Genomic DNA, 24889 nt, shown 5'->3' with positions numbered 1-24889 from the left:
GTATCGCCGTTGTAATGCCCTTGTAACGCTGTTGTAACGCCGTTGTAACGCCGTTGTAAGGGTTAGGGTTAACGCACAGGGAGCGGCTTAGCCTTGCCTTAGTGTTACGTTGAGTTCTAGGGTGCAGTCCGAGAATAGTGCGATGTTCAGTTTTAGGTTTCGGGTTTTTTCATTGTTGGGGGAACAATTATTGATTGAATAAATTGAATAAAAATAATAAATTAGGGTTAGGGTTAAGGCAAGGGCAGGGACCAACCTTATGTGCTTGGGCAGGGGCTCAGGCTTCCCTCAGTGTTATGTTGAGTTCTAAGGCGGAGTACAACATTAGAGCGACTGTCAGTTTTAAATTTCGGGTTTTTGTAACGCCATTGTAAAACCGTTGTAATGCCATTATAAGGCTAAGGGTTAACGCAAGGGGAGCGGCTCAGGCTTGCCTTGGTGTTACGTTGAGTTCAAACGCGAAGTCCGAGAATAGTGCGACAGTAAGTTTTAAGTTTCGGGTTATTTCATTGTTGGGGGAACAATTATTGATTGAATAAATTGAATAAAAATAATAAATTAGGATTAGGGTTAAGGCAAGGGCAGGGGCTCAGGCTTCCCTTAGTGTTACATTGAGTTCTCAGGCGGAGTACAACATTAGAGCGACAGTCAGTTTTAGGCTTCGGGTTTTTGTAACGCCATTGTAATGCCATTATTACGCCATTGTAACACCATTATATTCCCATTATTACGCCGTTGTAACACCGTTGTAACGCCGTTGTAATGCCCTTGTAACGTCCTTGTAATGCCCTTGCGTAAACCCTAAGCCTTATAACGGCGTTTTTGTAACTCCATGGTAATGCCGTTATAAAGCCGTTGTAACACCGTTGTACCGCTGTTATAACGCCATTGTAACGCCGTTGTAACGCCCTTGTAATGCCATTATAAGGTTTAGGGTTAACGCAAGGGGAGCGGCTCAGGCTTGCCTTAGTGTTACGTTGAGTTCAAAGGCGCAGGCTGAGAATAGTGCGATGGTAAGTTTTAGGTTTCGGGTTATTTCCTTGTTGAGGGAACAATTATTGATTAAATAAATTGAATAAAAATAATAAATTAATTTTAGGGTTAAGGCAAGGGCAGGGACCAACCTTATGTGCTTTGTCCAGTTTTATGTCATAACAAGACATAACAACACCCACTCTGTCCTGTATTTTGTTTTATTTTTACTGATATGCCTAATAAAGGTTGTTGAAGTTGAAGAGATATACTTTTCCTTTCCTTTTTTTGTGTGGAGGAACTATCTTTGAAGATACGAAGACACGTATAAGAGAATCTTAGCCACTTGGAGGACTTCCACTGAAAAGCATTGGGACCGTGGAGCATTGAGAAGCATTTAACATGCACAGGAGTTATTTAAATCGAATGAATGAATGAATGAATGAATGAATGAATGAATGAATGAATGAATGAATGAATGAATGAATGAATGAATGAATGAATGAATGAATAAATAGGCTACAGTACCTTTATCAACTTCAAATTCTTCCCACAAAAAGCAGCTGTCATACTTTCCACATGGGATTTTTTCCACTGTTTGTAGACTCAAACAGCTTTTGTTTATCCCTTGATTTCTGCACATGTTTTTGTCCCTTTCATTTTGACTCCTCCCCCACGCCTCCACTCCTTTTTTATGACCCTTTTGAAATCATTTTTACCTCCATCTTTTTCTGGAAGCTGATTTTGAGTTGCCTTTTTCCTGGGGATTACCCCCTGTGGCACCCCACATACAATGGGATGCTGCCTGGAACTTTTAGGTTTTCCAATGGGAAAATTAGAAATGTCAAGGAGTACCGAAAAGAAAATCATATGAAATATTTTCTCTTCTCAGATGAGTGAAAAGCTTTTAAAGACAAAGGGGGCATGCTGTAGACATATTAAATCCAAGACAGATTTTTGCACCTAGAAAGATACCTGATTTTCATGAGGGAAGCTTTTCAGCTGTTTTACACCTTCTGTTGTCTTTGAGACCGGACTTGTAGTTGACCTTTTCATCTCTCCCTCAAACAAATTTATCTCCAGACTAAGTAAAAAGTTGCTTTTTGCTCTAACTTGCAGGAGGGAGAAAATATCAGAAGGGGGTGGGGCAGAAACTGCATCTAAATCTCAGAGAAAAACAGAAAGTTTAATTTGCCCATTATGTAACAGGTGTCTGCTGTGTGGCAGAGACAAATGTCCATTTCAGCAAGATTTCTTCTATGGATGTATTTCTCTGAGCCCCACTTTCAATTTCCATTCTCCCCACAGCAAGTGACTTTCACATTACTTTTAATGTGACTTTAAATTTCTTCGCAGCCAGAGTGGGGGAGATTTGCCAGTGAGCACAGCTTTGCCCTGAACATCTTCCCTTCGCCCACCATCAGCCTCTCCCACTCCCTCGCAGTCCAGTGCACACCTCTCCCCCCTTTTCAGATTTCAGTTATGTTATAATTTCAGTTTTTCAATTATTGCATTGAGATATTGATATGGACAGAGAATCACTGCAAAATCACTGTCTTATATGGCACTTGAAAACCTGCAAATGGTGGATCAGCCATTTCCCCCGGGCTGTCACTTCCAGATCATCCAGTTAACAATAGGCTGGGTGGAGCGGGGAGGGGGGGATGTCATTAGTATGAATTACAAATGATGAACTAACCATTTAATAACAAGCATGTCTCTCCTCATGTGGCGACAGCAGCAGCAGGAAGGTGTGGGGGGGGGGAGAAGGGGAGAGATACCAGTTCTAGGAGTTGCTCCCCTTTTACAACAGAGTGTGGTTCAGGGAATCCCCTTGCCCCTTCCTTTTGAGGGAGGTTATTTTTTTGGAAAGGAGCTATGATAACAATATAACTGCAATCATAGATATATTTCAATATAACTGCAATTTAACAAAGCCCTTTACCTTGCAACTACTCGGTGTGATGAGATCTGTGCCTTTAAGAGGGAGTTGAAGGGCAGAGTTAAGAGAACTAGGAAAAGCAGAGGCCCATCGAGACTTCAGCAAGCAGCTGCGGGGCAGGCAGAGTCTACCCAGAGGTGGGATCCAACCAGTTCTCACCACTTCTCTAGAAGAGGTTACTAATTTTTTCTGAGTGCCGAGAAGGGGTTACTAAAGCAGCCTCCCTGCCCAATAGGGACTGGAGGTGCGTGTATGCAGCGGCGCCACTCCCACCACCATTGGAACCTGTTATTAAATTTTTTGGATCCCACCACTGAGTCTACCTCCTCGCATGTAAACAGAGAAACGCAAGGAGACCACACTACAGCCCCATTGTGTGGCTTAGGGCACTTCTGCACATGCAGAATAATGCACTTTCAATCCACTTTCAATATACTTTGCAGCTGGATTTTACTGTGCGAAATAGAAAAATCCAATTCTAAAAGTTGATTGAAAGTACATTATTCTGTATGTGTGAAAGTGCCCTAAGAGCTCCAAGGTAAGTGTTCCATACAGAATGGGCCATTGAGACAGCAAAAATGCCCAAAATTGCAATTTTATATATTAAATTATAAATGATGAATTTTATTTTGTTAATGCAGTAGTGTTAGTTTATGTTTGATAGGACAGTAGGTATTGCATATATTTTAATTTTCCCCACGCTTTCCACTCCCACCCCCCCAAGTTTCCAAATTTCTGGAAATTTTCCATTCCTAGTTAGAACTTTTCATTACACCCAAATCTCCTCTGATTTGGAAAACTGCACTACAAACTGTTAAATGTATACACAGAAATCCCAGTTCTTCTGAATGGGAAAATTAGGCAATTGAAGCAGATTTTAAAAGTTAGTTTCTATACACTGTGGTACTCATAGTGCTATTGGTAAGACTTGACTGGGAGATTCAGGCAAAACAGATTCCACATGGACTCTAATGAAATTGTACCTCTTGTGCTATACTGGTAAGTATGTAATATGACTGATCTGAATGTTTCATTTTGTGTCATAAAAAACATGGGAGAGGTCTGCTCATTACTTTCCTTGCATTTCCTGCTGCCTTTGCTGCTCTAGGTTGCATTGCAGAAGTCCTATTTATAGCATAAGAAACGGAAAAAGCTCTTCTGGAGGCAGGAAAACAAGTAAGGAAAGAATAGGTGGAAGTGGGGCTGCCATTTCACCAAACAATTTTGGAAGAATTGAGCTTCAGACTTCACAAGCTTTGCCATTGTTGCTAAGAGCATGAACTAAGCAGAATGCCCTGTGTTTTTTTCTTCAGAAGTTACCAAAAGTAGGCCTTGGATGTAAAGGACGATGAAGTGAAGAAACCCCTTGGCAGAGACCAACTGGATGGGAAAAGGGAGGTCACACAGGTACACATTGAGGTAAGGGTTCTTCATGCATTTTTGCTTTCTTTTCTTTTCTGGCTTCTGTGACATAGGAATGCCAGCCTCCTGGTGAGTCATGAGGATCCCTGGAATTACAGCTCATCTTCAGATTACGGAGACTATGGAGAAAATCAACGTTTTGGAAGCATTATATCCCACACGCCCCTGCCATTCCCAAACTCCACTCCCAAATCTCCAAAAGTTCCCCAGCCTGGAACTGGCAACTCTACTGTGACATAAATGAGTAGATACAGCTCTTTAACCTGGGGTCTAGAAATCTAGGTATCAATCAAGGACATTATTTTACATTTCAGAAGAGAGCAGAAAAAATTGTATGAAGCAGAAGAAATGGTTGTACAGAGTTTAAATAATCTGTTGTTTTTGAATACACTCAGTGTAATTGCAACTGGAAAAAAAGTTAATTTTAAGATTAACTTTTAATAAATTATAATAAATTTATAAATTTATTATTCTCCTTTTGTTCTCCTTTTACATCTTGGGTCCTTTTAACATCAATAGGACACATCGTTCCCCCCTCCTTGGGAGGGGCTTTTAATGAGGGTTTTAATGCTGGACGCCGATAATAATTATTCTATATTTTGTATTGAATGCTGTATTTTAAAGGGTTTTAGCATTTATGGTTAATGGAGCCTGTACTAGTTATTTATAATTTGTATTCTGTTTATGTGCTCCATCTGTTTTGTTGTTGTATTTCATGTTGTGCACCGCCCAGAGCCCTTCGGGGGAGGGGCAGTATATAAGATTAATTTGAACTAGTCACAGTTCTCTCCAAACTCTCTCAGAACTCTCTGTTGTGGGAAGCAGAAGGGAAAGAGTTTGAGACTCCTTGTGGTTGAGAAGAGAGAGGGAATACATTCAAACTCCTTATTACTACTACTACTACTACTACTACTACTACTACTACTACTACTACTACTAATAATAATAATAATAATAATAATAATAATAATAATAATAATAATAATAATAATAAAAATAAAAATAAAAATAAAAATAAAAAATATGTGTATGCCGCCTCTTCAAGGCAACTCACAATTAAAACATTAAAATACCAAGTGAATAAAAATTTGTAAATATATGAGCCCCTTGGTACAGAGTGGTAAACTGCAGGAGTGCAGTTCAAGCTTTGCTCACGACCTGAGCTCAATCCCAATGGAAGTCGGTTTCAGGTAGACGGCTCAAAATTGTCTCAGCTTTCTGTCCTTCCAAGGTCAGTAAATTGAGTACTCAGCTTGCTGGGGATAAAGTGTAGATGATTGGGGAAGGCAATAGCAAACCATCCCATAAACATAGTCTTCCTAGTAAATGTCATGATGTAACATCACCCCATGAGTCAGGAATAACTTGGTTTTGCACAGGAAACTACCTTTACCTTTAAAAAGAAGTCAATAAAACATAGGGCACAAAAACAGCATGAAACAAACATAGCCATCTAAAACAATATTGATAAAACAGCCCTCAGGCTTGGAACTGACTATAAAACACCTAAGAAAAGATAAAACCGCTTTGTTAAAAGCCTGAGTAAAGAGAAATGTTTTGGACTGGCACCTAAAGGAATGTAAGGTGGACTCCAGGTGACTCTAATGTCATGACAAGGTTGTTAACAGGGCACATGTTATGGTAAACATATATCCCCCCCTATGTTGCAGGACCTGCTGCATTGACTTCCCATTTGTTTTCCGACCCAGTTCAAAGAGCTGCTTTGACGTAAGGATGAGGTTAAGAGCTCGTGTATCTGATCTGGAGGAACCGGGTTTGATTCCCAGCTCTGCTGCCTGAGCTGTGGAGGCTTATCTGGGGAATTCAGATCAGCCTGTACACTCCCACACACACCAGCTGAGTGACCTTGGGCTAGTCACAGCTTCTCGGAGCTCTCTCAGCCCCACCTACCTCACAGGGTGTTTGTTGTGAGGGGGGAAGGGCAAGGAGATTGTAAGCCCCTTTGAGTCTCCTACAGGAGAGAAAGGGGGGATATAAATCCAAACTCTTCTTCTTCTTCTTCTTCTTCTATGTCTAAGTCCTAAGCAAGATAAGCTAAGGCTATCGGAAGGGGCTCTTGCTCTCATACAAAACTGCCCTTTCATTATCATCTAGTTGAGAGCCCTCCTGTGGACCCCCTGCAATCTGAGATGAGGTAGATGGTGACTGGTGATGGTGACACATGATATAACCTTCTTGGTTGTAGCACCATGTCTCTGCAACATCTTTCCCCAAGAGATTTGCCTGGTGTTTTGTTGTTGTTGTTGTTGTTGTTGTTTAAACATCAGATAACAATTTTCTTTGTTATAGATTAACTAAGGTGTGTACTGCCATGTTCACTTTTGCTGGCAGTTATGGTTGCTGTGACAAACTGATAATCTGGCAGAATAGACAGAATATATATATATTTCAATAAAAATAAATATTTTGAAACGCAGGACATAACTCAAATAACTTTCTCTAGAATAATAACAGATGTTTTCAGTTGTCTCTATTTTGCTCAGTCTGATCCCTGTTTCCTAATCACTGTCCATGGCAAACCACTGTCTCTATTTTTGCATTAGGGAATACTTTTAAAAATGCATACATGTGTCCGTAACACCAGTGACTTGAAACTTGGATTACCTATTTTAAATGCATAATCGATGGTCTACTGTTGTATAAAACTGTGTATGTTCAGGATTACCTAATAGTTAACTAATCAAGTAATCACGTGATGAAATTCCCTCTGGCTCACAAGAGCTTATGCCTCATGGAATTATTTCAGGTGCCCCCACCTTAAGTATACACACTTTTTTAAAGCCATAAGATGGATCTGACCAAGATCCATGACCCTGTGTTGTTTGCCAGAATTCCACCACTACTAACCTGATCTGCCAGAAGTTATTCACAATCCAACCTCTACACAACTCTGCACTAGAGCTCTTCACATTCTATTCTGTTCCCACATCTCTCCACAAGAGGACACGTGTCTTGATTGTACTTGCATATGCATGTAAATACATGTGTCCATTAACATAGCAATTAGAGAAGTTTTACTGACATGTGATGGGTATGAGGGGTTACATCCAGGCAGTGATTCTTGATTTGAGATTATATACGTTTCCATATTTTTCATGCTGGATAGAAGGTAGGTAATAAGCCTGTATTTTTTTAAGTTGCTGAGTGGTTATTGCCTTTTACCTATCAAACAATCATTAAGAACTCATCCTCAGCTGCAAAAATATTTGCCAGGCATCATCTCAACAAAGTAATACAGCTATTTTCTTTGTTTAATCCTGAAAAGCTTTTTGATGAAGGCTTGCTTTTTCTTCTGAGAAAAAAATATTTAAGTAGAAGAGCCACACTGATTGGAACTTCTTAATAGCACATTACAATTGAAAGGCCTTTCCCCACTTACCGTAAGCCCCGCGCTACTTGAGGAGAGTAGCGCGGGGTTCCTCCTCCCTCCCCACGGCAGGGGCGGCCACAGCACAGCCTCCCCGACGCTGCCGCTGTCGCGCCCCCTTAGCGCGCGGCATCCCAGGCGCTCTTCTGAACGGCACAGAGCGCGGGGTCGTGGGGACGCGCCTGGGATGCCGTGCGCTGAGAGCAGTGCACGGCATAGGGGGGATGGAAGGGAGTGGGAAAAGGCCCGAAAATATTTTTTCCATATATTGTTACATATGTGACAGCTATTTCAACATCTGATAGCAGAATGAAAATGACTGGTACACTTCTGAAGTGTACCAAAGATTTGCCTTGTCTAACTTTCTGAGTTGAAAAGAAGCCAGAAGCCATCCTTCAGGGAAATTCACATGCGGAAAGAATGAAGAAAAAATATTCTCTTGCTACTGAAATTCAGGGGTATACTTAATCTGAGCATGGAGGTTCCATTTAACTAACATAGAGTTGCTAGCTCTGGGTTGGGAAACACTAGAGGTTTTGGGGTGGAGCCTGAGGAGGGCAGGGGTTGGGGAGGAACTTCAGTGGGCCATAATGCCATACAGTCTCATTCCTAAGCAGTCATTTTCTCCAGGGGAACAGATCTCTGTCACTTGGGCTACTTCCACATGAGCCAATAAACGTGGGCTAACCACAGTATAAAACCCATGGGGGGGACTTCACATGGATCCCGCTCCTAATATGAGTGCGCTCCGCATTTCCCCCCCAACCCTGGGCTTTCAAGAATCGCACTATCTGTGATTCTTTTGTTTTAACATGGATTGCAGCTCCAGCTGACTGAACAAACAGCTGCCCTGGGAAGCACATTATTTGGCTGCACTTCCCTTTCTTTTCCAGTGCCCGCCTCTCTGCTGCGTAGCTACGGATGGACAGGGACAACAGCATGGCTTTGGAAGTCCATGCCTGCTTGGCCTCGTAGCTATGCAGCAGAGGGAGGTGAGTGGAAAAAACCACGCCTCCATCCAAAGGCATGACTGGTACCCACATTGCCTCCGTGGGCTCTGTTTACTGCCTGCATGGAGACATGCGAATGCTTCGACGGCAACCCAGGGTGCTTAAGCAAACTGCTGCACTTTGCCTGTGTGGAAGGGGCCTTGGAGATCAATTGTAATAGCAGGACATCTCCAGCCTCCACCTGGAGGCTGGCAATCCTAGTGGCGCATAGTGGCTTTTTAGGCCTATGCCATGTGATTTTTTTTTTAGAACAACATAAATATGGGACTAGCACAAGACTGCTTACTCTCTTCTTGGCAAGAAGAATAAGGAGCCTGTTAATGGAAACCAACATACAAGTTGATCTTTAGATCATAGTTGACCTACAGATTTCTGCATATTCAAGGTACGCATGTTTCTAAAACAGCAGCTCTCCAAACATTGTGGCTTCAAAAGAAGTTTTTCATATGCACAGGGTTCTACTGTCCAAACAAGAAACAGTCACAAAATATCTCTGGCCATGCGCAAGCCCTTGGCTACACCTTAGACAACTCTTTGGATTTCATCTGATGAGTTTCAGCTGACAACAAACAGAGCTATTTTGGTTTCTTCATTTCAAATATATGTTTTGTCTTGTGCCTAAGTAGGGGATAGTCTCATGACTTGGAAGATGAAATTGCACAGGCAGATGAACAATAACAAGATTCAATGCCATTCCCAAAGATGTCTAATTTGCATGATAGTTGCCATTTTTGACAGAATCATGAGACTATCGTGTACTGAATGATGCCTTTTCCACAGATTCCGTGAATTCTTTATAGCTCACCCATGCCTTGCTTATAATATACATCTGATTTTAAAAGAGAGATAAAATATGGGTTTTGCTTTGACTTTGCTGAGCTGCTGGCATGTTTAGTCTTTAGTTGTGAAGAGAGGAAATTGCAACCCGTCTCTGGCAGTGAAAAGCTGACTTACGAATGTGGTTAGTGACGTCTGTGCTATTTCCTGATGCTCTAGACTTTGCTCAGGAGAAAAGCTGAGATTGTCTGCCATCTAGTGCTTTTGGGCTTATCAAAGCCTGAGATTGCAGGCTGTGGTAATGTTTCTGTGGTAATGTTAAATTGAGGGAGTTACAATAAAGACAGCTGTGAATCGCCCACCAGCTGCGGTTGCCTCTGGGTGGTGGTGGGGGTGGATCCAAGGCGACTGCCTCCGCCCAACTGAGGGCGGAGGTGAAGCCCTGGCCCTGTTGGGCTAGGGCTGACGTCGCACATAAGGGAGGGCTGAGAGAACCTTTAAAGGGGACAGCCCTCCTTTGTGCTGGCCATGTGCTGGCCAGCCGACGAGTTGCCCACCCACCGCTCCCTGTTTTATTATGGTGATACTTGTTACTTGTCATAGCCCTTTGGCGGTGGCACATGGGTATTGATCTGGAAGCGCCAACGGCGGCAAGAGGCAACCGCCCTGCTGAACCGGCAAACAGGGAACACCTCTGGCCAGGACCGTCCACCCGGCAGAGCCCGTAGCTGAGCGAACCCCAACATAGGGCATCCACCCACGGGAGCTTCGCTAGGAAGCAGATAGGCCAGATCAATACCCATGCTACGCCTCACGCTTCTGTTTTTGTTTGGTCAATAAAATGGCTATGGCCAAAATGTTTATCCCAGCAAAGAGTGTGGTATGGTTATTGGGAAAGGATCCACCCCAGGTGGTTCTCACCCTCAGAAGGCAAACTTCTGAGAATGTTAAAAAAAACGTGTAGGTCATTCTATTCTTTTATTAAACAGATCCTCTTTAATAGGTGGAGGGAACATCTGGTGTACTTCATGTGATGCTGTTAGTCTCCTATTGAGGTGATGACCAGGCCAAGACCTGCTCAGTTTGCACAATGTAGCAGCATTGTGTGCATTCATTCATTAGTATGCTAATGCTGCTGAATTAAATCACATTAATTGCAGGGGAGAGAAACTAAGTTACTCTGTCCCACTTGTACAGAACTGAGTATCTGTTTTGGTTGGCTGGAGTTACAGAAACTCTTACTGAGGTGTGCCAGCTGGGCCTCTAAGTGGCATCAAGATAGAACAAAAGTCTCCTAACAAACAGGAGATTGAAAGGCTGTAAGGCTGCCAGCTGCCCCTTTCTCCAGTCAGTGCTTCCGAGGCTGGAGGAAGAAAAAAATGGGGAAATTTGTTTGTTTGTTTGTTTGTATATATCCCACCCTATACCCAGAAGTCTCAGGACAGGTTACAACATCTTACCATATATAATTCCATAAGTGGCAACCAGTCTCCACTTTCCGACACGAACGTACCACCAATTGGTGCACACAACTCATTCCTGCACACCCATTGGTGGGACGTTCACCCCTTGCCCTCTTTCCCCTGACCTAGCAGAAAGGCCAGTCCAGCAGCCAGGGCAGCATCCACCCAGATGCGTGCATGTTTATTTGCAGGGGTGGTCAGGTGGTGGCACTGGACAGCAAGCAAAAGGGGTGGCAGTGGAGTGAACAGGTCACTGGGGGGAGGGCATGGGAAAAACCTGTTGCAGGGGAAATGGGTTCCTCACCCCCGTTTCCTAGATCCCGTTTCATTTCCACATGAAATGGGCTTTGCCGCTAGTAAGACTCATAAAAGTCATTAAATCCAGTACAACCTAAGAATAATTATGACATAAACAATAAAATTTCTTTTAAAATGTGTGATATTACTAAAGCAGTAGGAAGGAAGAAACCGTCTCTTCAGCCAAAGGCATTGTGTGAGTGTTCAGCGTCACTTCTGACTTCTGACAAAACTCAGAAGTGATATCAGGGTGTTGTGGGTGATGCTTTAGGATTCATCCAGAACGCTACATCCTTGTCCTGGCTTGTAATTCTTCCTGGTTCCATACCAGGGATCCATGCTATGGTTATAGACTACAAGGACCTGCTGCTCATCCATAGCTCAATATGGAAGTGGTGGCAACCATAATATAAAGATCAGTGACGAGCAATTATGGCAAAAGTGTTTAATAAGGAAAGGAACAGCCAACTGTGTCTTGAAGAGTGGTGGTAGGAAAGAGTTCTCAGTTAATGTCTTATGATGTAAAGTTGTGAATCAAAATGGGAATGAGAGCAATGCGGGCATGTTTGTTTGTCTTGCAGTGTTTCTGTGGAACTTTAATCACATTATGCTAGACAAACTATGGGACCGGCCAGACTGAGGAAACAACTTGAATTCTTTTTCCATATTAACTGTGCAGGGTAGTAATAGATTAAACCTCTTTTCCACTGATGGCTAAGCACTTGCACTATGCTGTTTGCTTAGAAAATCCCTCAAAACGAGGATTAAATCAGACTGGTAGATGCCACCAGACATACAAACGCACATCCAAACACATGTGAGTCCATATGTTCACACATTAAAAAAATGAAGAATGGGTATACTTAGTTTTAAACAAAAAAAGGGTGTTGCCAGATGAAGACAAATATCAAGTTGTTACATTTCCCTGTGCCCACTCTGCAAGTGAGAATGTTAATTGTCTCTACAAAGGGGGTACTTTTTCATAGCTTTCTGAATTTTGGAGAATCTGTTAGGTTGCAATCAAGAGTTCCTTCCTTGCTTGCTTGCTTGCTTACTTACTTTTTTAAAAAAAGCTCAGGAAAGAGTCTAAGCAAATATCCACCAGGATATCCTCTTTCGCAAGCTTAATTGAAATGAACAGAAACTGTGTGAGCTCAACAGTTCATTCATAGCCAGTCAGTTATTTATGAAGGGGAAGGCCCTTACAGGTTTTATTCTTTCAGAACTACTGGTCCTTAATGCTCAGCTAGCTGAAAAAAGTGAGTTTTGCTTTATTCCTAGCTTTCACTTGAATAGGTACACCCAGTGGCGAAGCTCCCACAGGGACATCTGGGGACAAATGACCCGTGGGAGTCCGCCGTGGGAGTCACGTGGGGGGCGCAAAATCATCCAATCACGTCCCGCTCCCGTCATCCTCCTCCTCCTCCTGGCCTGGCACACTCTCCGCTCTCTCTGTTTCTCTCTCTACATAAAAAACTCACTCAGCTTGGTATTTCTGTCTCTACAATCAGCGAACCTTTCCAGTTATGGTGAGTCCCAATTTCATTTTACACAGTTTCCCAGCATCCTCAGAGCATCTGCAAATCACTATTTTGTAATTTGCCCTCATCCCTTTTTGCCCCTCCAAAAGGATATTTCCTCCAAACTGCCCCCCAGCATCCTCAGAGCCTGCATGCAAATGAGCCTTCTTCTCACTACTTTCAGTTTTGCCTCATGAAGGGGGTGGGGACTGGGATGGAGCCAGTAGTGACTGCATGCCCTTCTGAAAATTACACTGGTAAGTTTTAAAAGAAAAGAAACAGTTCTGAAGAGGCTTCAGGAGGGGGCTAATCAAAACAAAAGCTAGTTTGTGGCTTTTACCTGTTATCTTCCGGCATAATCACAGTGTGATATCTGTGAATCGCATTTGCATGAGATCTTTAATGCATTGAATGTGAAAATAATTCCTTTATAGATAACAGTTTAGCACTATAAAACTGCATTATGCAAACAGCACACTGACAGCATGAATTTTCAAGATTCAGAATCTGAAGAGTTTACAAAATACTCTCATAAATGCTAGAATGCATCCAATTGAACCTGCAAAGTTTTAAGTAATAGTTTGTTTTATATTATGCAAAAGCCATATACCGTAGTTAAAAAATGTATGCAGATACATACCTATATGTGATGTAAGTGTTGCATACTTGATTCCACTTGAAAAAGATCTATCTTTAAACCTTCCAGTCTTCCCCCTTGCTATTTTAGTTGCCTGTCGCTATTTTGGTTTTGGTATAGCTTTGGGCATATAATTTTTTAAATTATTATTATATTTATAAACCGCCCTCCCCCGAAGGGCTCAGGGAGCCCTTTTTATAATGCCATTATAAATTTTATAATGCCGTGTCTCTCAAAGTAAGTGCATAATGTGGTTTTTCACTAGAGATAGTGGAATGAATTTCAGATACATAATAGTTAGCTAAGGAGTTCAAGTCATATTGTTCCAACCTCCAGGTAGTGGCTGGAGATCTCCTGGAATTACAGATGATTTCTAGGTACAGAGATTAGTTCACCAAGAGAAAATGGCAACTTTGTATGGTAGATTCTGCATTGCACTCCACTGAAGTGTGTCCTCTCTCTGAACCCCACTTCCTTGGGTTTCACATTGAAAATCTCCAGGTATTTCCCAGTCTGGAGCAGGAAACCCTAGTTCTGCACATTGTAGGATGTTTTAATAATAGCCAAGGACATAGGTAAGGAATGGGTTCCCGGGTTTAAACCGCCCCCCCCACATTAGATGTCTGAAGCTCCGCCCTCTGTTTGTGGGTTTTGTTGTATTTTTGTATTTTTTGTATTTTGTATTTTTGTATTGTATTTTGTATTTTTCAGTTTTTGGCCTGCAGGGGAAGCAATTTTTAGGCTAGCAGAACCAACATTTCAGGGATTTTTTGGGAGACTCTCCTTATGATACCACCCAAGCTTGCTGAGATTTGGTTCAGGGGGTCTAAAGTTAATGCACTCCCAAAGGGGGTGCCCCATCCCCCATTGTTTCCAATGGGAGCTAATAGGAGATGGGGGCTACACCTTTGAGGGTCCATAACTTTGGACTCCCTGAACCAAACTTCACCAAACCTGGGTGGTATCATCAGGAGAGTTTCAGGGGAGTCTGCCGTCCCTGACCTCAGAGAGCTGCTTTTATAAGCACTGAGGCCAGGGGTGGGGCTTGGGAAGGCGTGGCCATGCCCCCAGGGGCAGTTGGGGTGTGGCCGCTCCCCCTGAACGCGACCCATTAAAAATCTATACCTATGTCCCTGATAATAGCTATATCTTCAATGTTTGTGATGTAAATTGTAAACAAAGGAGCCTAGAAGAAAGAGCAGGGGACACAAACACATAGCTGTTCATAATTTCTCTGCATCTGGGATTGTAGAGAGTGATGCGTTGGGATGCTTGGAGTAAACTCCCCACAGTAAACTCCCTGAGGTTTAACAAAAAGGCATTGAGGCCAAAGTCTGCTGTTGCCTCTTGGCACTAGTATTCAGAGGTTTTCTGCCTCAGAATGTGGAAGTTCTGCACAGTTTCAGCACACAAGACAGATTTTTCAAGAGCAAGTCAAGAAAGTAGCTTCTCAGTTTGTGCCCAAGCAGCCCACAGCAGCTTCTTGCCTTGGCTACCCAGACTGATGAATGCTCACCATAAAAGTTCAAAAGAATACATAAACTCCCCCCCCCCTCTCTCTCTCGGAAGAACCTTTGGGTTATCCGGGGGTTACTTTGGGCTGCACCTTTAGCAAATAGAGGACGAATCTGCAGTTCTCTGAGTTCTTGTAGATACAAGTGAGAAATAGGCATTCAGAGGAACAGATGGAAATTCAGGCTTGCTTGTACTGTGGCTTATTTGGGCAGTTTGATATTAATCTAAATTGGCTATTATTTCTGGCAATGCTTGGAAGAAAAGCAAAGGAATGAGTGGAGGGTAATAAAACATTATTTATAGCAGTAATAAAACATTTTGAAAGCATTTTAAGTCATATGACACTTAAAATACTTTTAAGTGTTATAACAGTTGTTAAACATTTTGAAAGCATTTTGAAAATGTTGTCAAATTTTTTTATTTCTGCTGTGTGCCATGGCCCATTGCTGTGTTCAGATTTGTGAGTTGAGACATGTTCTGTAATGTGGTGGTAGCTTTGAGATGACCTGGTGCAAAAAGTCATTTTTGTTGTAGTGGGGAGGTTAGCTTTTGGTCATGGTGGGGGAGGGTGGCTGCCCATACTGGGGGGGGGGGCGCAAAACTCAGACTTTGCCCCAGGCTTCATTTTCTCTAGGTACGCCTCTGGGCACACCTTCTGAGTGGGTACAGATGTTGATTCTGTTGTTGCTATCCTGGTTTCATAGCCCCCCTTGCCTTGCAAAAAGCTGATGCTTCAGGCATCCGCTCTTTCCTAGGACCTGAACACTTGCCTGTGAGAGTCCATGGACTTTCCTCTGCCAAGTAAGCAAAGTTGATTATATGCTTGGAGTGGCCAAACTTCCTTCCTTGTATACCCACCTGTCCAAAGGGAATATATTTGCAGGAGGGAAGTAAGCTCTCATCTGTGGAACTCTCAGGAGTATAGTAATTGCAGAACTCCTTGCAGATGTGCCACAGTTCCCCCCTGCTAAGGAAGGTACTATGTTTTCTGTGTCCTGTGAGAGCAGAGCAGGGAGACATCAGATAACTGTCCTGATATAGGCACACGTTGGGTGGCTGCTTTCATGTATGCCTGATTGGTGGGTGCTATTAGAAGAAGCCTTGGTTTTTATACCTTGCTTTCTACCGTAAGGAGTCTCAAAGTGGCTTATAAACTCCTTCCCTTCTCCTCACCTCAGCAGACATCTTGTGAGCTAGGTAAGGCTGAACAAATTCTGAGAGAGCTGTGACTAGCCCAAGGTCATCCTAGGGATATCAGTATGGTTGCAGAATACGTTACACCAGCACCAAACAAGTAGTGTGCCAGTTTCTTAGAATTGCACTACCCAACCTGTCCCATGGTGGGGGGCGGGGCTGTCCCTGTGAGCCTCGCCGGGCTGTCTGGGGAGAGTGAACCGGACGTTGGGAGCAGGGGTGTAGCTAGGGTAAATGGAGCCCGGGGCAAAATCTGAGTTTTGCGCCCCCCCCCCCCCAATTTGGGCAGCATTCCTCCCCCACCACGACCAAACAACATTTTTTGCACCAGGCCATCTCAAAGTCACCATTGCATTATAGAACATGACCCAACACACAAATCTGAACACACCCAGGGCTCCCTAGTTTAAACAACATTGAAAGTGATGCTATTTTTTGAAGGCGGGGAATCCACCATGAAACAGCATCACTGTTAATGTTGTTTAAACTACAGAGCCCAGATTCTCCTTTTAAATCCACCTCAAGGGGATACTCTGGGCTCCCTAGTTTAAACAACATTGAAAGTGATGCTGTTTCAGGGTAGATTCCCCACCCCAAACAGCATCATTTTCAATGTTGGTTATTGTGGGTTTTCTGGGCTGTGTGGCCGTGGTCTGGTGTATCTTGTTCCTAATGTTTCACCTGCATCTGTGGCTGGTATTTTTAGAGGTGTTATCACAGAGAGAAGTCTATTATACACTGTGTCCAGCCTTCTCTTATGACAGACTTCTCTCTGTGATACACCTCTGAAGATGCCAGCCACAGATGCAGGCGAAACGTTAGGAACAAGATCTATCAGACCACGGCTACACAGCCTGTAAAACTCACAACTACCAGTTGAATCTGGTTTTTGAAAGCCTTCAACAATACTTTCAATGTTTTTTTTAATCTAGGGAGCCCAGATTCTCCCTTTAAATCCACTCCAAAGGAGGTAGATTTAAAGAGAGAACCTGGGGAAAATTTGAGGGTGCCTGTCAGGGGAGCAATGTTTAAGCTAACAGTACCAAACTTTTTTTAGGCGGCTTATCTTCAGAAGACTCTCCTGATTAGAACCACCCAGGTTTGAGGTGAAGTTTGGTTCAGGAAGCCCAAAGTTATTGCCCCTCAAGAGGGGAGCCCCATCTACCATTAGCTCCCATTGGAATGGGGGATGGAGCACCCCTTTTGAGGGTCCATAACTTTGGGCTTCCTGAACCAAACTTCACTAAACCTGGAGTGGTATCAACAGGAGACTATCATTATGGATACCACCAAGGTTTAGTGAAGGTTTCTGATTCAGGGGATCCAAAGAGTTATGGGACCCTCAAAGATAGGTAGCCCCATTTACTATTAGCTCCCATTGGAAACAATGGAGTAATGGGGATCACTCATTTTGGGGGTCCATAGCTTTGGACACCCTGAACCAAACTGCACCAAACTTGGCTGGTATCATCAGGAGAGTCACCTGACAATAGTCTGAAATTTTGGTGCTGCTAGCCTAAAAGCTGCGCCCCCTGCAGGCCAAAAATGGGAAAAACCCTGGAAAATAGAAAAAGCCACTAACAAACCTGCAATTTTTGCGCCCACCACAAGGTGGCGCCCGGGGCACTTGTCCCCGGATGTCCCCATGGTAGCTACGCCTCTGGTTGGGAGAGCGGGGTAAGGAGGCGGTGACTCGGCGGGAGGCTGGAGATCATCAGAGGAGGCGAGAGGAGGAGCTGACGGGGATGCACGGAGGGGGGAGGGCAAGGCCAATGAGCACACATGGCAAGCCCCAAGAGGGATGGCGGGGCAGTTTAAAGGGCAAAGAGGCAAGGCGTGCGAGGTTCTGTGCGGAAGGGAGAAGCTGAGTGGCAGACCGGTTAAGTCCAGGGCGAGGCCTCCCAGCCACCCCCGAACATTCTTCTTTTTTAAAAAAAACATACACAAAAGAACAATCTGCTTACTTCACTCCCAAGCCACGGATATAAATCTTCATTAAGCAATTGGGTGTACAAGGACCCTAGTTAAAATGCCTGTGTTAATCCAGAATCTGCATACTCCTTCACCAAAGGAAAGCAATTTGTGCAACCTTACCTATATTTTTAATCATATGGGCTGAGAATTGCTGAAGGGGAGGGGGAGGGAAATGTCCAAAGAAGAGCAACACTCCAAGTTAAGTGACCTGTCTGTTACAGAGGGCAATTGAATCTTTTATGATTGGCCTCCCTGGCTTACTGACCTTGGGTAGGTATATGCTAGCCGAGTTACCTCAGACACAATCTGTTATGTAGAATTTGACCTTCCTCACCAGGCACTGCATAGGATGCTTGCAGACCTTTCAGGATTGTATTGCCCCAGGCAGCCATATCTACAGGCAGTTTTACTTTCCATCATGTTCTTCAGATATGCCTTTAAGCACAACCACTTAATGCGAGAGCTGCTGCTGGTTTATTTATAGCTGACATCTTAATCACGTGTGGATATTTTTAAAATGGCCTGCCTGGTGTGACTGGAGTTGCTTTCATTCACCCCCTTACACCAAGAACTATTGTTTGTCCAGCTATACCTAGGCTCCAGGCCTGTGAGGAAGATCAGCTTGTATACAAGGGCAAAAGCCCTTATATATGAAAAAGAAAACAGCATCAGCAAAACAAAACCAAAAACTGTGACTATTGTGGTGAAAGCTGGGCTTTAGAGGGCCCGTTATTTTCAAAATCATCAGGATCTTCTCCTTTGCAAGCCACACAGAAGCTAAACTTCTTTCCACAATTTAAAAAAGAAGGAAGTAATAAAGAAACTCTTGAACACAACTTCCCAGAGTCATCTTCATTGCAAGCCTTGTTGAATGGGATGAAAGTTGTGTAAACTCACAATAATGCTCTTGAACCAGTTCTCATCATTGTAACAGCACTGGTCCAGGTGCCATTGGTCTTTGGTAATTCTCTTTAATTGAAAAGAGGTTTGTGCAAGAGACATTCCTGAGGTCTGTGCCATTAACTCATTCATAATATGAATAACCATGTCATTGTTGCTGATACAGTACTTTTAAATATTAAAACTAACCTAATTTTAACTTTTAAAAATAATAGAATAGGGTTAAAAGATTGAAAGAATGGTTTATATGTCATGGAAATGCCCGTGACATGAAAAAAAATTAATTGCTTAGGCCACAGGGGTCCAACTCTGGTGCTTCAGATGTTCATGGACTACAGTTCCCATCAGCCCCATGGCGTTGGACACCCCTGGCTTAGGCCCATTGGCAAAGCATATATGATGTACCACCACCACCACCCCCCGGTTTAACTGTATGGGGTGATCCATCCACAGATTTCAGAGCAAAGAGCAATGTGCATTCTAACTGTAAGACTCAGTGAGTTCACAGTAGTGCCTTTACAGCTGTCTAAAATGGGCATGGTGTTATAACTGAAGTCTGTATGAGGGACTTTTTAAAAAGTCAAATGAAGGGATTTATTCTGGGAATCTCCTGAGGCATTTTCACACAAAGCACTCCAACTAAAAGTGCTAAAAGACGAGCAAGTCTAATTCAGGCACTTTAAATGGGTACCATTACAGATTCAGGGATGATGAAGAGGGCTATTGGAAGGTCAAGTTGCAGCAAGGTCCTAAGGCCCATTCTTGGGTGAATTCAAGGTTATGTAGCAAGAAAACAGCATATTATAGCTTCAAAGGGTAGCTGTGTTGGTCTGCAATAGAACAGCTAGGTTTGAGTCTGCTAGCACCTTAAGACACCAACAAGATTTTGGAAGTGTGAGCTTTTGAGAGTCAAAGCTCCCTTCGTCAGGTATGAATTGCTAACTTGTATCTGATGCAAGGAGCCCTGACTCTACAAGCTCACTGAACTCAGATCTAGTGTATTATGAGGCTGGCTGCAGTGATTATTTTCTTCTTTATAACTGATCATAATAATTAAATATTCTAATAAGGGAGGGGCTGTGGCTTAGTGATAAAGCATCTGCTTTGCCTGCAGAAGGTCCCAGGTTCGGTTCCCAGCATCTCCAGATAAAAGGATCAGTTGGGAGTTGATAGGGAACACTTTCCCCCTGAAGTCCTGGAGAACAGCTGCCAAACATTGAGGCCAGTGCTGATCTTGACAAACAGTCTGATTCAGTATAGGGCAGCTTAATGTGATTTCATGTGAATCCACATAGGCCAGTATCAAGGGCAGAGCGAGGGGGGAATAGATCCAGGGCATGCCTACATCCTGCACTCCTGTCACACCCTTACACTGGTGCACGTCCAGTGCATCGTGCCCCACCCCGCCCCCTTGGCATCTACCAGTAGGCATCTACTCTTTTTCTGCTTGTGACCGTGGCATAGAGGGAAAAGCAGCTTCAGTCTTTCTCCTGCTCTGTTTTCACATCCTCACATCTCAGAAAATGCCAGTTGACATGCTATACCCACAGTTCACAACATAATGACAATTGTCTCGTGGTACAGTCTAAAGTGACCACACATGGCAGATTTGCTATTTTCATCACATACGTCAAGCAATTTCTGCAGGCCAGTACAAAAGCCAGAATGTGGGGGAATAAACCAGAATAAATATTCAAGCTTGAATTGTATACTTGCAATACAAAATCAGGATATAAAGCTCAGCACTGCATGAAAGACTATAGCTTCTACTACAGGTTCCTCCCACCCCTGGTTCTGTTGAACAGCAGGCAGAATTGTTGGTGGCAGAGGAAGAAGCTTTGAATATCCCTCTCATCAGGAAATGAGAATGCCCCACAGAGGTTCCTCCCACATCGCTGGGCTTCTGGTGATTTCCCAGATGGAGTGCTGCAGGGAATAAGGACAGACTTGTGGATGTTCCATTTTCTTCTGTGTACTTAGAAAATGGGTAATTGTGCCAGGTATCACAGGGGTCTCTTGAATTTTTTCCTGATTCCCAATGGAAGGGGGGCTTGGAAGAGGCAATAATGTCTGGCTGTTTTGAGCTTTTCTTGAACCACTTGGTGCCAGAAGGACCAGAAGGAACATAGGAGAGCCTTTCATCAGCAAATGGAATACTGTCCTTGGGTCAAATTTCAAGTCAGGAAAGTGGTTCTGAGGGGGGCAGGGGGGCAATAGGACTCTTCTCCATTTGCTCCTCACTCACTATTTGAATTGGGCACTGTGTGCATGGGAACTGAGGAACCCAGCTGTGACTTTAACACAGGATGGAGGTCCAAGACCTAATCTGCATACTCCACAATACGCCAATATACTTTACATGCTATGCTAGTACTTCAGTTTATAAGATTGTTAATCCTATAGGTTTGTGATTTCAATTTTTTTAAAATCCAACCTGTCCTAGTTTCTTGGAACACTCAGGCAGATTCCGCATGGACCAAAAACAGTGATGTGAAAACAGTGTGAAAATGGTGTAAGAGTGTTTACACCATTTTCACACCCTTTTCACACTGCTGTTTTTGGCCCATACAGAATCCGCCTCAGTTAATCCAAACCAGTATAGATTCTATGAATATTTCTTCACATTTTCTTGGGCAGTTAAAAAGAGGAATGTCTTTTCTTCTAATTCCAGAAAGCAAAGATGATCAAAGCAGATTGTAGAACTCTTCATCCTTGACCCGTACTGTGGCACTGGAGCCTGATGTTGCTTTGCGGTTTCATAACAGTCAGCATGTATGAGAGCTTATATAATACATTGCAGTTATGATACAAAAGCATCACTGAGGAGTCAGACATAAATGATAACACACTGTAGATTTCTCTGGGGAGTGGAGACTCATTGGGGATAACCCAAGTTCAAATTCCTGCTTTAGACTATGAATCTCAGCTTAATTTACTTCAGAAAAGTGTTGAGTGAAGGATACGAAGTAGCCTAGTGTGCTGTGCTGTGTTAATTGAAGGCACATGGTAATAAAAATATGATAAATGTTTCAGTCACTTTCTCTCCTGCCATCCATCTCTCCATTACTCTTTCACCTAGTAGCATTTGTTATAAATAAAGAGATCAGATTATTAAATTATTGCAGGATGTTTAACTATGTTTGAGACTGAACGTCACATCTTTTCTCAAGTATCCCTCAGTTATCAGCTCTATAATCCTCTGCTAATATCTTCCGCCTATTAAGTGACTTTGCCCAGTTTCCTCACAGTCCCTTAAGCCGGGAACTCACCCAGAATGCCTCTTCCTAAACCCCAAATTCTACCTTGTCTGTGAAGTCTTTGGTATAACTTCTTAGTCCACACAGAGAGCCCAGTATAACAATAAAGCACGTGGCTTTGAAAACAGAAGGTTCTAGTTAAATCCCTGGCATTGCTGGTGTAAATGTCTCCAGTCACAGGTGCTGGGAAGACATTTCTTGCTGAGACACTGGAGAGCCACTGGGTACTCTGCCAGGCATAGGCTTGACAATCTGGAGTTCTCTCTAAATTCCAACCAATCTCTAGACTACAGAGATTTTCTCCAGTTCCCCAGGATAAATTGGTAGCTTCAGAGCATAGACTCTATGGCCATCACATCCCTGCTGAGCCCCCTCTTATCCCCAGACTCCACCCCCCCAGGCCCCACCCCTAATATCCAGAAATTTCCCAATCCAGAGTTGACGATCCTAGCTGGGGTGGATTCCGCACAGCAAGTGTATGATGGGTTACAGTCATCATAAAGGAAACCATTTTCCTTTTGCCCATTCACATGTGTGCTGTTCAGGCAGCAATTAGAGTCCATAGAAACAATCCAGGTTCTTTTCATGCCTTCGCACAGAGATGTTTCTCTTTTATTATTATTTCCTGCAACACATGTGTAGCTGTGCAGAAATGAACCCCCACAATCCAATTGGCTGCACCTTCATAGCTGCACAAGTGCAACACACAATTAAAAACAAACAAACCAGGAACCTCCCCACAACAGCAGGGCATCAATTAATGTGTTGCTGTAGATCAGTCATGCTCTCACTGCCACAGGAGAAAATGTGCTTGGAGGACTTTGTACCCTATGGGGCCCTGAGAGAATCTGCCCACAATCTGCTGGGCAACCTGCACAGAATGGCAGGTGGGTGGATTCTCCCTGATGATGAATGGCACAGAACTTACAGTGAATGGGTGGAAGGGAGGGAAATAAAGCGTCTCCTGCCTGGCCATTAGTGTGGGAGCAGCTACAACCCGGGATTTTTGCAAAAGGATGGCTGGTTTTGCATAGGCATGGCGGGGAATGGTGCCTGGGCGAAGTGGTGCCTGCTCCGCCATGGACTCCAACCCCCCCTCCAGGTGACCCCCTCCCCCTCCCACCCACTTACCTGAGTTCAGCCAGCTGCTCTTTGCAGCCAGCTAAAAAGCTTCTTCCGGGCCTGGCATGGCAGGGTGAGGGGTGTGAAGACGCCCTGCCCTGCCCCACCCTCCCTCACCCCCGCCCACTTACCTTAGTTCAGCCGGCTGCTCTTTGCAGCTGACTGAAAAGCTTCTGCTGGGCCAGGCGGGGTGAGGGGAAAAGGCTGTAAGAGGCAATGTTTACCATGGGACGCCCAGGGCATTTGTACCCATATGTTCCCATTATAGCTACGCCACTGTGGTTCAGTGATTTTCTAAAATCCTGGGTTGAGGAAAATAAAAAAAGCCGAACTCGTTTTGGGAATGGGACGTGTGTGAAGTCGTCCCCCCCCCCCAATGGCTTGTATTACTCCCTACGCCCGTTATATTTACCCTGTGCAGAATCCACCTGTGCTAAATTGACCAATAGCTGAATTAGTGTGAGACAGTTAAGTTGAGACACGAACACTAGAGCATGTAGGGATTTTTAGATGGAAAACTGTTTTATGAATTAGTTTCTGACATAAGTTTTTATTTTATTTTATTAACTTTTTTAGTTGGGCTCATATCTATATTGTAGTTTACTTAACTATTGTACTGGGTGAACACATTGAGAAAGTCTAACAAGCTTCTGTGCTTCATAGACTGTTCTGCTGAATTTAATTGATTTAGTGTTTTATTTAATTTTAATTGATTTAGTACTATTTGTTACAATAGGACACAGGAAGGGTTTGAATGACATAAAAGTGGTATAAATAAACCAATGAACCATCAGTGACAGTGATAAAAATGAGGCAAACAGCAATACTGGGATGAGAAGGTACATACCTCCACTCATGCCATTTGGGGCATGCTCAAGATATAGTCAGAGGAAGCATGGTGAATACTTGGTAGCATCAGATAGGGCATGTGCCTTCTCTGCTGCTGCCTGTGAGATCTGTCTAAGGCACAGCCCATGCAGTGCTTCTCTTCACATTCTCTTGGAGCCTGCTGCTGGGGCAGCAGGGAACAGGGAACTTGATGCTCATTCTGTTGGAATTTCCCCAGCATAGAGGCACATTGAGTGGGACTAAATATTTTAGCAACTGGCGCTGGTCAGAGTTAGTAGTCATAGAGCATTAGAAAAAACATACTACTAGTATTTGTTGAGTGGAAGCATTCCAAAAGTTCTTCCAACTATTATCCCTTCTGTGACCAAGAGCAAGTTTGGACACATGCACCCAAAGCACAGAATGCTAATGTAATGAATAATCAGTTGATTCAAGATTTTTAATGTATTAATTCTCTTGCTTTCAGCTCATTCACTGAGCAATTTAAATATAATTGCATATTACCAAAATCTCAATCTAGTGCCTACTGAGAAACTGGTGCCAGTTCAATAAACAGCCAGTTGCCAGTACCTCTGTGTGGGAGGTGTAAATCTCAACCATTTGCTTTTTATTTTGTTACATGTTTTAAACCTATAGCTGAAACAATAATG

General features: G+C 43.4%; 1 protein-coding gene across 2 annotated transcripts in view; it reads left to right on the top strand.

Moving 5' to 3' along the window:
• Positions 1 to 4194: 4194 nt before the first annotated feature.
• Positions 4195 to 24889, top strand: part of RASGRP3 (RAS guanyl releasing protein 3) — a 77181-nt gene continuing 56486 nt past the window's right edge. For both annotated transcript variants that reach the window (XM_048484093.1, XM_048484074.1), the window contains exon 1: positions 4195 to 4333. The gene's annotated coding sequence lies outside the window, so the exon portion shown is untranslated. The remainder of the gene's footprint in view (positions 4334 to 24889) is intronic.

The sequence above is a fragment of the Sphaerodactylus townsendi genome, linkage group LG01, assembly GCF_021028975.2.
Source record: "Sphaerodactylus townsendi isolate TG3544 linkage group LG01, MPM_Stown_v2.3, whole genome shotgun sequence".
In the NCBI taxonomy this organism is placed as follows: domain Eukaryota; kingdom Metazoa; phylum Chordata; class Lepidosauria; order Squamata; family Sphaerodactylidae; genus Sphaerodactylus; species Sphaerodactylus townsendi.
Note: the sequence above shows the minus strand (reverse complement) of the source record. Positions and strands in the feature narration are given on the sequence as shown.